This window comes from Zonotrichia leucophrys, chromosome Z, assembly GCF_028769735.1.
Source record: "Zonotrichia leucophrys gambelii isolate GWCS_2022_RI chromosome Z, RI_Zleu_2.0, whole genome shotgun sequence".
Taxonomy (NCBI): domain Eukaryota; kingdom Metazoa; phylum Chordata; class Aves; order Passeriformes; family Passerellidae; genus Zonotrichia; species Zonotrichia leucophrys.
In genome coordinates this window covers 44,978,248-44,991,607 of record NC_088200.1, presented here as the reverse complement: position 1 = coordinate 44,991,607, position 13,360 = coordinate 44,978,248, and positions in this window count along the sequence as shown.

Here is a 13,360-nt window from a genome sequence, read left to right as displayed (position 1 = left end):
ACACTGACCAATGCTCCTTGCAAGATTTTGACAGAAAGGTATTCTTGGTAAAAATACTAAGGACTTTAGTGTTTTGGCTCCTGTATCTGATATTTGTGATGCGTCATTATTTGGGAAAATTCAGATTTGAACATACCACTGAGTTAAATACTTTTCTTAGAGACAAATGGTAGATATAACTGTCGTTGCTGCTTTAAAGTGTGGGCTCACATTGTACTAATTTTGATTCCCAAATGACTTTTCAACAATTTAACATGTTGCCCCTACTGACTTATTCCAATCAAAGGTAAGAAACTTCATCTTCACCCCTTGAGCATGCGGGAAATAATTTGAATGTTTTTTGTTTTTTTTTTTAAATTCCAAATGTCAAGTGTTTGTGATGGCAACATTCTTTTTGAACAAGAATCTTTGCTGACAAAGAAGAAATAATACAATATGCTTGAAAGCAAAATACAGCATTGGCCTGTGTTTTTCTCTTTGGTAACTTTGTTAAGGTAACTGAAGGTACTTAAGGACTATAGTACAAGGATAGAGTTCTCCTATTGAGCAAGCAACTTTCCTAAATGGAACACAAATATAAACACCATGCTGAGTCAGGTTGGAGAAGTGCCATACTAACTTATTTCTGAGTATTTCATAACCCTTACCTGTTTCTCTTTCCTTCTGAGCATCTACATGAATGCTGGACTTGTGTTATGAAACTGCAGATGGGGGAAACTTACATGCGAGAACCCTGGAGCAGAAAAAGTGAAGTTAACATAAACTGTTGTATTTTTAAGAACAAAAGAGAAACAAAAACTCAAACCCAAACCAAATAAACAAAAACCCCAAACAAAAAAACACCAAAATGAAACACTCCCAAAAACCCAAACAAGCAAACAAAAAACCCAAACCAACCAAGAAAACCACCACAAAATCACAAAAGGATTTTTCTGCTTTACAGTTTTAGCAGCAAAACCCACTGCTGCTTACTGCACTTGGAAGTACTTCAGAAGTGTAAAACATAGAGATTCATGAGTTTGTTTTTCATGAGGTATTCAAACATCTCAATTAACACCAGATGATCAAGCGTCATTGAAACAGAGCTATAACCAAAATGACAAGACTTTAAAGTGATTATAAAGAAATGGATATTTCTATATTTCTTTTAGGTAACGTTCATCCCTTGCAACAAAATGATTGAAAAGAGATGCTGTCCACAGCAAGAAACTGCCTGATGCAAAACTATCTCTGCCTTATGGGGTTAGCTTTTCTCCAAGCACCAGTATAGTCACCCCAGGGTCCAACAGCTCTTACCTTTTTTCTCCTATCTGTACCTTTCTTTCCCATGTCAGCAATGCACCCACAATTCATTCTGGGGTCAATCACAGAATCATAGAAACGCTGAGTTGGAAGGAGCCATCAGGATCAGACTCCTGGCTCTGCACAAGACAGCCCCAAGAACCACCCTACGTGCCTGAGAGCACTGTCCAACCACTTCTTGAACTCTCTCAGGCTGGTGCCGTGACCTCTTCCTTGAGGAGCTGTTCCAGTGCCCAATCACCCTCTGGGGGAAGAAATTTTTCCCGATATACAACCTAAACCTGCCCTGACTCAGTTTCATGCCATTTCCTCAGGATCTGTCACTGGTCATGAGAGTGAAGACATCAGTGTCTGCACCTCCGCTTCTACTTTGGAGGAAGTTGTAGACTACAAGGAGGTCTCTCCTCAGTCTCGTCTTCTCCAGGCTGAACAGACCAAGTGACCTCAGCCGCTCTTCATATCGGCTTTCCCTCAAAGTCCTTCTTTGCAGCCCTTCTTTGGATGCTCTCTAACAGTTTAACATCTTTCTTATATTGCAGTGCCAAACTGTCCCCAGCACTGGAGGTGAGGCTGCCCCAGCTCAGAGCAGAGCAGGACAATCCCCTCCCTTGCCCAGCTGTGATGCTGTGCCTGATGCACCCCAGGACAGGGTTGGCCCTCCTGGCTGCCAGGGCACTGCTGACCCATGTTCAACTTGCCACTGAGCAGAACCCCCAAGTCCCTTTCCATGGCACTGCTTTCCAAATTCTCCCTCCCAGTCTATACAGACTTCCAGTGTTGCCCCATCCCAGAGGCAGAATCTGGCGTTTTCCCTAGTTAAATTTCATATGTTTGGTAATTGGCCAGTTCTTCAATTTATTGAGATCTCTCTGCAGGTCCTCTCTGCTTCTGAGGGATTCGACAGCTCCCCCCAATTTAATGTTCATAGGCAAATTTATTAAGTAGTTCAATTAAGTTTTCTACATTTCTAAGGAGCCTGGAGTAGCCTGATTTCTTAAGTGGCCTGATTTTCTATTGCTCAAAAGCAGCATTTCTAACAGTTCTAAAGAGGAGTTGGTTTCTTTGTAATTTTGTTCAACCCTATAAATGACCCCTCACCTTCTATATGGCCTCTATTTGTCAAGTTGAGCACAACTCACACAGTACCCCTTTCAGCAATGCTAAGTATTCAATTCATTTTGAGTTTCACAAATACAGTTCAGCTATGACTGACAGCTCAGTCACGGCTGGAATGTTCTTCATTTTTAATCTAAAGTTTATTTGATAACTCCCAATGCAAGAAATACTGAAACTTCTCTATCTCAATTTCAAACAATAGTGGCAGAACTAAGTGCCCCACAAACAGTGACATAATCTCTCATTATATCACTCTTTATGAGGCACTTGGTTCTGGAGAGTGTTTGACAATCTGGACTTTTACCTGTTCTCACAAAAGTACTTAATTTTTCCTGGTTTTTTGTTATAATTTTCACCCTTAGAATCTATTAATGACCATTTAAATTTGATTTTATTAAAGAAAAGAGATTTGTACTTCTACAGATTTATTGTGAGGGTATTAGATCCATCAAGGGAAAGATTCTGCCAATACTTGACTACCAAATCATCTGTGATGACATAGAGGTTTAAGAAAAAAAAATGGTTAAGGTCTAGTTTAATATTATTTTAACTGTTCTCATTAAAGTAATTTCCACTTTTAATAATTGAAATACTACTTGTCAAATATTATACATTTTAGAACTCTGAGTTTTGGCAATTATATTATAAAAATAAAAAGTACCCACAACAAATTGTGATGGGTATTGTTTTGAACTGTGTTATAGAAAGAAATAGCAAGCTAAAGAGATTGGAAATACTGTCATGTATATTTTTATTTGTAGGTCTGAATACATCCAAAAGAGTTTCCATGTTTTAATGCCTATAAAATTCCTTATACAAAAACTGTTTCTCCCTAACCCAGTACTGAAGAAAGTCAAAACTGCAAGAACAAAGCCATTATTTCTCTGTGTATTTGATATTTCATAAATTGAAACTCTAGGGCTATAAATTCAGTAGCTTTTATACAGCTTTTTTGTACACTGAAAATACATATAAACAGCAAGAAAATGTGATTTTAATTTTATGCTCTTGTGGAGATCCAATTTGTATTCTTCATTCAGAAATCTTTCTTAGTACTACTGATATGACTAAAGAGGATAGAATTAATTCCATGGAGCTACAAGTCTGTACAATTACTTAAAATGCATCTGTCTCAATAGCTTTCTTCATACATGACTTGTGATATATTCCCACACTACATCACTTAGTTTGAGTGTCCAAGGCATCTTGTATGTATCAGATAATTACCAAAGAAAGGTTTGGGTAGCTCAGTTGTTAAGCCTCTGGTGCAGGCCTCAAGAAACCTCAGGGTGGCTGCTGGACCTCCTGTGAGCTGCTGGAATAGCCAGTTGTGGTAGGATCAATATTGCCTGTTTTATTTGTTTGAAAGTAAAATGCACAGTCTGAACGAGCTCCCTTGGTCTGATTTTCAATGAGGACACACTGAGAAATAGTTTCAAAGAGAAATGACTTGTACAGTAGAAATGCTAGTATCATGAATCTGAACTGAAACCTGGAAATGCCACTGTTATTTTCACTGAAATAGGACAACACTAATTTTTGAACAGCTGTTTTGAAGTGAATATTACTCTAAATTCTGCTTGAGTCACCTTCCATATCAGGATAAGAATGCATTTGTCACAGATGTGTGCTAAGAAAAATATCAAACAGAAAAACACGATTCTCTGCTACGGCAGGCTGAGAATGATCATTTGATTGCAAAACACCTGGACAGAGTGATGCATACATGCATAGTATAAAACTGCCCAAAAGCTATTCATGGGACACAATTGGTAGTGTTGCAGTTGAGATCCCAGCTCCCATGGCAGCTTATACAAGTGTTTCCTCAGAACTGGACCCTTTACTGCAGTCTTTATGGTCTGTGCCATCACTGTTCTGCAGAGAGAGAGACCAGTCTCCGTGGCATCTACTTTCATTCTGTGCAATAAATGCAGAGAGAAAAACCTCCCTTGGAATAAAAAAGACCCTCTAAACTTCAATTAAGTAAATAAGCTTATAGACCAAGTCAAAGTAATACAAGATAATCTCGCTGCATTTCCTTGTCCCGATTTTCTAGAAAGCAGAGCAACACTCACCGGTTTGCAAAGCACGCCTCAGTGATTGCCACGAAGGCAGCAGGTGTCCCTTGAGCAGATGATGCACCGTCCTCTGCTGGCAAAAGAAGGCAATATAGGCTCGGCTTTTTGTGCAACAGTGTGATGGAGAGCCTGGAAACAGCGCGAACCTTGTCTCCCTGACTCTGCGTCTGCCTATAGATAATCTCATGCTGAGGTCGCCAGAGAGAGACACTTTCCATACCTAATTTGAAAGAAAATACGAGTCTCAGTGGGCTGGAGGACAAAAGAGAAGTCCAAATGCAAGGATATAGGAGAATGTAATAGTTTCCAGAGTTTTGTTTCACTTCAGTGCTGATCTGGGGAGAATGCCTGGGTCTGTTAGGGCTTTGTTCGGTCTCTAGAAACTAACAACAACATCACCAATTAGAGATAATTTCAGTGGTGTTTTATTTTGTTTGGGGTTTTGTTTCTTTGTTTGTTTTTACTTTTTATTATGTTTTGGTTTGTTTTGTAGGGTTTTTTGTTGCATTTGTTTTTTTGGCTTTTTTTTTTTTGGGTTATTTTTTTTGGTCTTGGTTTTTTTGGGTTTTTTTTTTTTTTTAAGTTAAAATCTTTTTTCCTCTGGGAATGGGACTGAGATTGGTGATATAGTTATCTCTATGCATCATGCCCTTACTAGACTGTTTGGATTATGCACTTGCATTGTTTAGAGACAGAGTGGTACATAGGGATTTGAGACATCTAACACCTACCTCCTTGATAATGAAAAACTTGTAGTAGGCCTTGTTTTGTTGCCATGCTACACCAAGCCAAAGCATTGCCAAAATCTTCTGAGCAAGTGGGGATCTGGAATTTAGTCTTGCCACTGCATAATGGTGCGCAGATGGGTAAGGTACTTCTTTTTTGCAGTTTTTTGTCCAAAATCATGTATCATGCTCTCAGACCCCCAAGTGTTGTTTACATTTGTTCAACTGTTAAGTCACTGTGGCTTGAATTTCTCCCCTGTTGAAATTCAGCAAGAGATAAGTATTTGTTTGGGCTTATTTTGGCAGAAAATATTGTGTCTGTGTTCATGTGTTTATTGGCAAAGTACTTGTCACATGTAAGTGGATACAGTATGTTGCATATACAGTCCTCATAGTGAAGTGTTTGGAAGTTAGCCTCATGAGCTTTTTTCTAGCAAGGAATACAAAAAATTTGCCAAAAAAATAAAGCTGTTTTATTGTTTAATATAATTTCCTATGATCATGCTTGAAGTATTCAGAATCAGTCCTATTTCAAGAAAACAATTTCAGTTGCCAGCTTCAGGAGACCCTGTATCAAGGACCGAGGATGGAGCATTCAGACATTGTGATGAGGAACAAAAGCCCAAGCAAGCATTGCACACATTGCTTCAGGATTGCATAGGGCTGTAGAATTATTATTTTTTCCTTCTGACTATAGCCACGAATCCTGATATTGGTATTGTTCAGGCTGAAAAAAAATCCTTCACTCTTGCCATCTCATAATATACTTACCTTTATTAGCTGTGGTAGAGTGATTGTGCACTTTGGTGCTCTTGGGCCACAGTCACAGATAGATTCATACAGACTTTGATACTGTTGGCTGACTTTCACCTTGCTTCAAGGCTTGCCTTGGAAATAAGGCTTAGCTGCTTCTATCCCTGAATTTGAAACACTGATTTGAAATTAATTTTATCCTGAATTATGGTGGAAAAACAACAAACAAAAAAAGTAATATATAACACATTATATATATGTATGTTGCAATAGATAATTAAATTATATTCTATCTGATTACACAACTTACTGTCATGTTTTCCAGAGAGTGGGTAAACTGTTCACTTCTGGATGATTTTTTCCAGTGCCCAAAGTTATTTTCTGTCACTACTACCAAGCCTCAAGTCCTAATATGATTATGCTGTTCCGAAAAATTATATTTTTCAGGTTGTTATGTAATAACAGTGGAAAAAATGCATGTTGAAGAAAAAGTTCCTCTTAATATTTAACATTTTTCAATGTCCACACTGTAGCATGTTTGAAAACACTTTCTTTTTTGATTTAAAGTGTGATAAAACATATATTAGAGGTAGGATGCATGGATCACCAGAAGTTGTCATTGGGGTAAATTTAGATTAATTATAAAACTTACTTATTAATTTTAGAATTTATAGCTATGTTCGATTAGGAAATCAATTCTATGTAATGAACAGCACAAGCTGAAATGTCTCACCAACACTGCAGATTCAAATAACACAAGCTTCTTTACAGACACAAAATCCTTTAGATGAGAAATTTCATAAACCAGTTACAGGATTCTGGAAGAATTTAACATTCATGAAGCTTGGACACAAGGCTGGATACAAATTATTCAGCCATGCTATGTATCAAAGCTGTTCCAAAATTGCTGAAGCCCACTGAGACACTGTACAAGGGCCTTGGACCAGTGAGAACAAATTCCTTTTCATATAGCTCAATGTTGTCCACTCTTGGGTATCTACTTTCTAGTCTGTCACCCCATACTTACTTCATGGACTTCAGAGAAGTAAATACCATTAAGGCATCATTTATCACCTATCAGAATAGTTATAGCAAAAGAATAAATAACAAAATCATGCATTGTCTGCAAGAGTGCTTTTTTCCATCTTCCTATATTCTCAAATCAGGAAACATGAACTATTTTAAACAGAGATGTGTGCTATGCATGCTAATTGGTTGGTTCCACTTAGAGAAATATGGTTATACTGTCTAAAATTTGAAGGGAACAGAAAAAAAATGTAGGCCTCTAGAAGTCAGAGAACTAAGGATCTTCCTGCAACACAATCCCTTTAATTGAGGGGATACAGATACAACATGTCTTCAAAAAGCAGTATGAATGGATCCTTCTGCTTAATATCTGATAATTCACCCTCACAAAAATATTTCTGGTTTTTGCTCTCTGTTTTTTTTTTTTTTATTTCTGAAGAAAGTTTCCTTCCCTCTCTCCTTTGACACAAGAAAACATTTTGTCAGTGAATCAGAGAAATGGAAGCAAAATTGCCCTGACCTTGCTTTGCAATTTATTGTCCCTCCTGCTTGTTTCTGACAAATGGTTACCCTACAGAACAAATTATTTCTTCTGTGGTGTTCTGACTCTTGAAGTCAAAGAAAAGCAGCTGAGGAAAGGTCATTCAGCAGCATGTCTCCTTTTCTTCAAAATGTGATTCTTTTTTACATCTTAAATATTGGTATCAAATTCACATCTGTAAATGATATTGCAAAAGGTCAGAGGAAACCAAACTTAGATATGCCGTGCCATTCTGTCTCTATTTTCTCTGTGATATATGTACGTATATCACAAGAAAATATATCATAGGACATAAATTATCCTAAAATAGCTTTTTCGTAATATTTAATAAATTTTATGAAGACCTATTGCTTACATTACTGCTGCCTTCAACCCTGATTCACTTCTTGTTTTTCTTAGTTCAAACCCTCTGTTGACAACCCAGACATGTAATGGTCTCCCAACAGAATCTGCTGGTTACTTACTCTAGCTGGGTATACATGGTATGTACATCAAACATGTTCACCATGGTGGGAAAAATAGTCCTTCTTTTGATCTGATCCCTACTTTTCTCTCAGTTTCAAATGAAAAAGTTTGCTAAGACAGAAGACGCTTTCAGTGTCTGTGAAGAAGGCTCGACGTTGTACTCTGAGCCTGCGTTACCCAGTCTCTCTCAATAGCCTCTGGGGTTACAGCGCCTGAGCAAATTGTCCACTTCCAGATAGCCCTCATCTAACCCACACAGAAAATATGTGACAACCGTCTGAAACTACAGCAGGTGAGTACCATGTGCATATGCACTCTCTTTTTGCTTAGAAATTTTTGAGTTTGGTGTCCAACTGAGTTTCCTGGAAAGTACCAAGTTTTTTAAATGTGTCCCAAATTTTCCATCTCTTATTCTGTGGTTTACCCTTTCTCTCTTGCTTCCTCACTCTAGCTGCATCTCTGCAGATCACACTTGACCTTGCCAGAGAGCCATGCCAAACATTTTTAAAAGTGTGTGGCTGACCAGGAGGAAGCAAGCACTGGCCCTAGTATACATCAAGAAACGAACAGAAGAAGAAAATCAAAATTATAAGCCAATAGATTTTGCAAATATGAAATTACTGGAATGCTCTCTTGTAGGAATATGCTCCTGTTATCACTAAAGATAAGGGAAATTTTGCAGATCCCAGTTTCCATAAAACTGAAACAAAAATAGAAAATGCAGATCAAAGTAGTGCAATTTTTCAGCATGCTGAGACTAGATCCTAGAGGAGATCCTGAGCAGGTCCCAAGATTTGTGGTATCCTTCTTTGACTGTTACTTTTTTTAAAAGGAGTTTTGCATTAGATTGTAGGACTGGCTTATAAGCTGGTACTGACTTATGTGTATTTTTAAGCAGATCACATATATTCCAGGAAAATCAAAATTATCATAATATGGGGCAATGTCTGATGGGATTAAATTGTTTGGGAATCTGAAAAACCCAAGTTCAATTTTGTATTTTCCATATTTTTGAGCAGGTTTTTGAAGAAGCTCACAACTGTCTTTCAGATTCGCTGTCAGTGTGAAAAATGACAAAACTATGCTGCCAGCTAGCACTTCACAATGTATGGCTGAAGTGCCTGTGTCCAGTTTTATTTTGAAACAGAAGGTGATAAACATCTGGAAAGGAGATATGGTGGAAGTTTTTGTCACCATGTCAGTGACAAAATGCTTCTGCTAAAGGAGTTGCATCTAAATAGGTGGTGATGAAAGAGGAATGGGGGTAGAAGAGGAGTCTGAAAGAAAGCTTCAGCTTTTGCCTTGGTGGCTCACTTGTGCCCTATTCATTAATATCAAGTGCCCTTCTATGCGTCCTTCCAGTCAAACCAAATCTGGGTGGGCAGAGTTCTTCTTCTACTGGGGAGACAATGTAGCCTCTTAAAGCTTTTTATGAGACTTAATATTCTGTTTCCCCTTAGTAAGTGGCATTTTTATATTTCCTCCTGTGCAGCCAGAACACACCCAGTCTTTAAATCTGTCTCATTCACCTTTGAAAATTTATAGGGGCTTTCAGGCGGGCTTGCCCGAATGCCATTGACCTCTGTGGCCTGTCATTGGCAAGAACACAGAATCTTCTGCCCACACAATATATGCCTCTTTATCTCCCTGAAAGACAAGGAAATTACTCTTAGAATGACCAGGATCACAATAAAATCAGGAGCTAGCTACTCAGTTTCCCTTGCACTGCTGGACTCTGCAAGAAGAGAAGGTAAGGGATCAATACACCTCTAAAGGAGCACTTTGAACTCACTGATTATATGGTCATTACCTCCCTGAAGATCTACTACTGGCAGGGTAGTCTACAGCCTATTACGACTGTGTTCATGAAGGATAGGCCACGTCATAAAGCCATTGTAGGAGTGCTAATGTTCTGATCACCAAACCAGTCGTTTCAAGGTGAGATTTACTGTGAAGGTTTTCTGAACCACCTTTGAAATAGATGGAGTCACACATATGCTGCTGCTAAGCTTTTAGAACCAACAGTTAAAATGTTATCCCATGGCTTAATTTTCTTTTCCTAGGATTCATGTACATCCCTCAGACCTGTCACCACCTGGAGTCTTCAAGAAGAAGTTCTCAGTCAGTTTCAGTGTTTCTTCAAGAAATCAGTACTAAGAAAAAAAGACATCATAGGTAGGTGCAGTAGTGAATTACACATAGGGTGTTCTAAGCAATTGGCATGAAAAAATGGAGATAAATTTACCATGAACAGACTATTCATAAGTTAATATGGGAAAAATTAAAGAATTTATTTGCTAGCCTAACAGAAAGCTGGCATGAGTGCCTTGATTTCAAAGTAGGACCTGCAAGGGTGGGAATAATAATTAAGGAACATATAAAAGTGTAAGGAGTGTATAAACATGAAAGAGTGTGAGAGTGTAAAGACTACACATAAGCATGAAAAAACCCAATATCACTAAAATAATGCAAAGGTTTGTCATACCAGTTTACAAAGGATGAGGTTTCCAGTGAAGCTGCTAAGACATCAGTAGCCTGGCAAGTGAAATATAAATATTTTAGTATCTTATTAACCTGTGGTATGTACCTGTGGGCAGAGATGTGTGCACATGCATTTCTGCATTTGTGTGTACGTATGTAGAAGTCTGTTTACATTTTCTTTTAGCTCCAAAATATCTCTTAAATATCTGGTTTTAGAATTTCTTAAAACTGGTGGGGAAATGTCAGATCCCATATTTCAGTATCTTCAGGGATGTTTTTGTTTCAGATAGACAGAAGAAGCTTAATTACCTCTGTTTCTTTATGTATAAAGCATAGGTACACACAAAATGTAAACTGATATGCAAGCAAGTAGTAAAATCACCATTTTAAAACTCCTACTTTTATTTTAGAAACACGATTTTTTTCAACAGTTGTCAAAATCCAGCAAAATGACAGCAAAATTTCTAAGTTGTAAGTTTTAAAATGTAAATTGTAATTTCTAAAATGTAGCAGATCTGTAGTCTTTCTTCAAATTCCAAAATTGAAAGCATTATTGGTAAACTATATCAGCAATAAATAAAATCTTGCGATTCGTTCCCACTTTCATAAACAGCGAAATATTCAGAAACTGACAGTGGTAGGTAGATACAATGGGTGTGCACAATGTGCCGTGTCTCCTTCTTTCATGATCACCATGAAAAAAACAAACTCAGTTTTGGGTTCATGACTGTAACCACATCAAGGGATTTTGCAGCTGCCTGTGGCTTTTCTTCTGTCCCTGTCTTCTTTCCTGCAGAAGCCATTGCTCATTAAAGATTTTTACAGCCCTTTCTCCAGACACCCTGACCTCTCCCCCCTGCAGGATCACACATCTCCTGTGGAAACCCATTTTATATGTTTTTGTGGTAGCCTTGACACTTTCCCTGCAGACATCTGAAGAGAGTTATCTGAAGGTGCTCCGGCTGAAAGGGTCTGGTGGCCTTATTACACTCGGGTGGCTCACAACACGAAGATATTCACAAGTGCTCTTAAGGTAACAGGAGCCTTTTACCCCTCCTCTGGCAGAGATAAGGGGAGAGCCACACACTGACTTCCTTGTGATTTAAGTCAAGCACAACCTTAAGTGAATAACAAGCGTGGTCCTTAACTTGATTACAGCTGCTCTAATCAGCAAAGCCGTTAACCTTTGCACTTTATTCTGGCCTGGTCCGAATGCCCTTGGGGAGTGCAGCCCTGCCCCACGGGGCTTTCCAAAAGCAGCACGTTGTAATCAGTGTGCTTGCATAGCCTAGGGTGCGTGGGAGAAGCCAGGACAGCTGTGGCAGTGGGCCTCAGCTCACGGCTATTCTGGCAACAGGCACCTCTCATGCTCAGTTCTCACGCAGCAAGAGTAACACTGCAGCTTCTTAGCAGGCATTAGCAGCTCAGCTTTCTTATCCTGCCTTCTCCTTCTGTTCAGAATAGCCTGCTCTGCTGTTGACTGACTTGCAAAGCCGCTGTGGGACTCTGTCACTTCTGGGTCTCCGCTGCGCCACACAGTGCTCCCTGGTAGGGTGCACTGAGAAACGGGATAACACACATAATACGCTTTTTGCCTCTACTGTGCAGCTTCTGAGCTATCAACATCAAGGTCAATAAACATCTTGTGCTGGGAGATGAACTTGTTAAAAATCCGCATAATCCCTGAGCAGCCGGGTTCCCCTTCCCTCCAGTAATCACTGTGTGTGCTTGCTACACACCACCTTGAGTCTTGGTGAAACAACTGCAGCTAATAGATTGTGGAGGTGAGTCTTTGGCTTGCAGTGGAGTTCATTCCTTAATCCGTGGCTAGCAACTCCAAACTTCAGCCTACCATGTACAGACCCCTGGAGATTTTGTTTGTTTGTGTTTTAGCAAGCAGAATCACATTACAGGAGACCCCTGAAGACAAAGATAGGGACATTTATTACAAAAAAATTCCTAGAGGAATACAGCAGAGAGAAGAGGCGGGAGTTTGTGTTATTCATAACCAACTTTCTTTAATGTCTTATACTGGTTTATCTTTTACCAGGTGCTGAGTGAAAAGTTCCAAACTAAATTACCTTTTAAATCAGTCGGGATGTAAGTTTGTTTGGCTGCAGACTCCCAGACATTATAAAGCCTCTTCCCCCTCCTTTCTCCTCCCATCTCAAATGCGCTGAGTCTTCTGTAAACACTGGATAAGAAATGATCAGGAAAGTCACACAGTGTGATTGCAAATACAGGCTTGTTTTGACATTCCTTTTATCCAGAGCTTGAGAAATAACTGTCTTAACACCATTCCCTATGAATCAAAAAAGGTGAAGGATATGCCTTGCCTGAATTGACAGTACCTTTATACATAGCGGTCCATTTTGGTATACAATGTTAAACTGTTTGAAAATCATTGTGTAAAACAGACAGTGACTAAGTTAAATATGCCAGTGATATTACCCATAATATATCTAACTTATTTATCAATTTGATTGAATACATTTAGATAGGTACTGGACTAAAGGCCAGAATTCTAACAACCTGCAGACTTGAAACATTACGTACATTTTATTGTTGTATAAGCCTTAGATAATTTTTACTCTATTAAGTCTCCCACCTTTCCATGACAAGGCAAATGCATTTTGGTGTTAATAATTTTGATAATGAACGTAGGATAATAAGTTGTATTTTCAGAAGAGATCAATTTCAACACCTTATTTTTCACCACAGAGCTTGCAAATTAAACCTCTCAATTCCTAGGCCTGCCTCCAATCATAAATATTACAAAAACTGGAAGAAGTACCCTTTCCAGCTCTCCCCACACAGAGTTTACCTTCTGTTCATTGGCTTGTGCTCCTCCTGGCCACACTAAAGTCCACAGC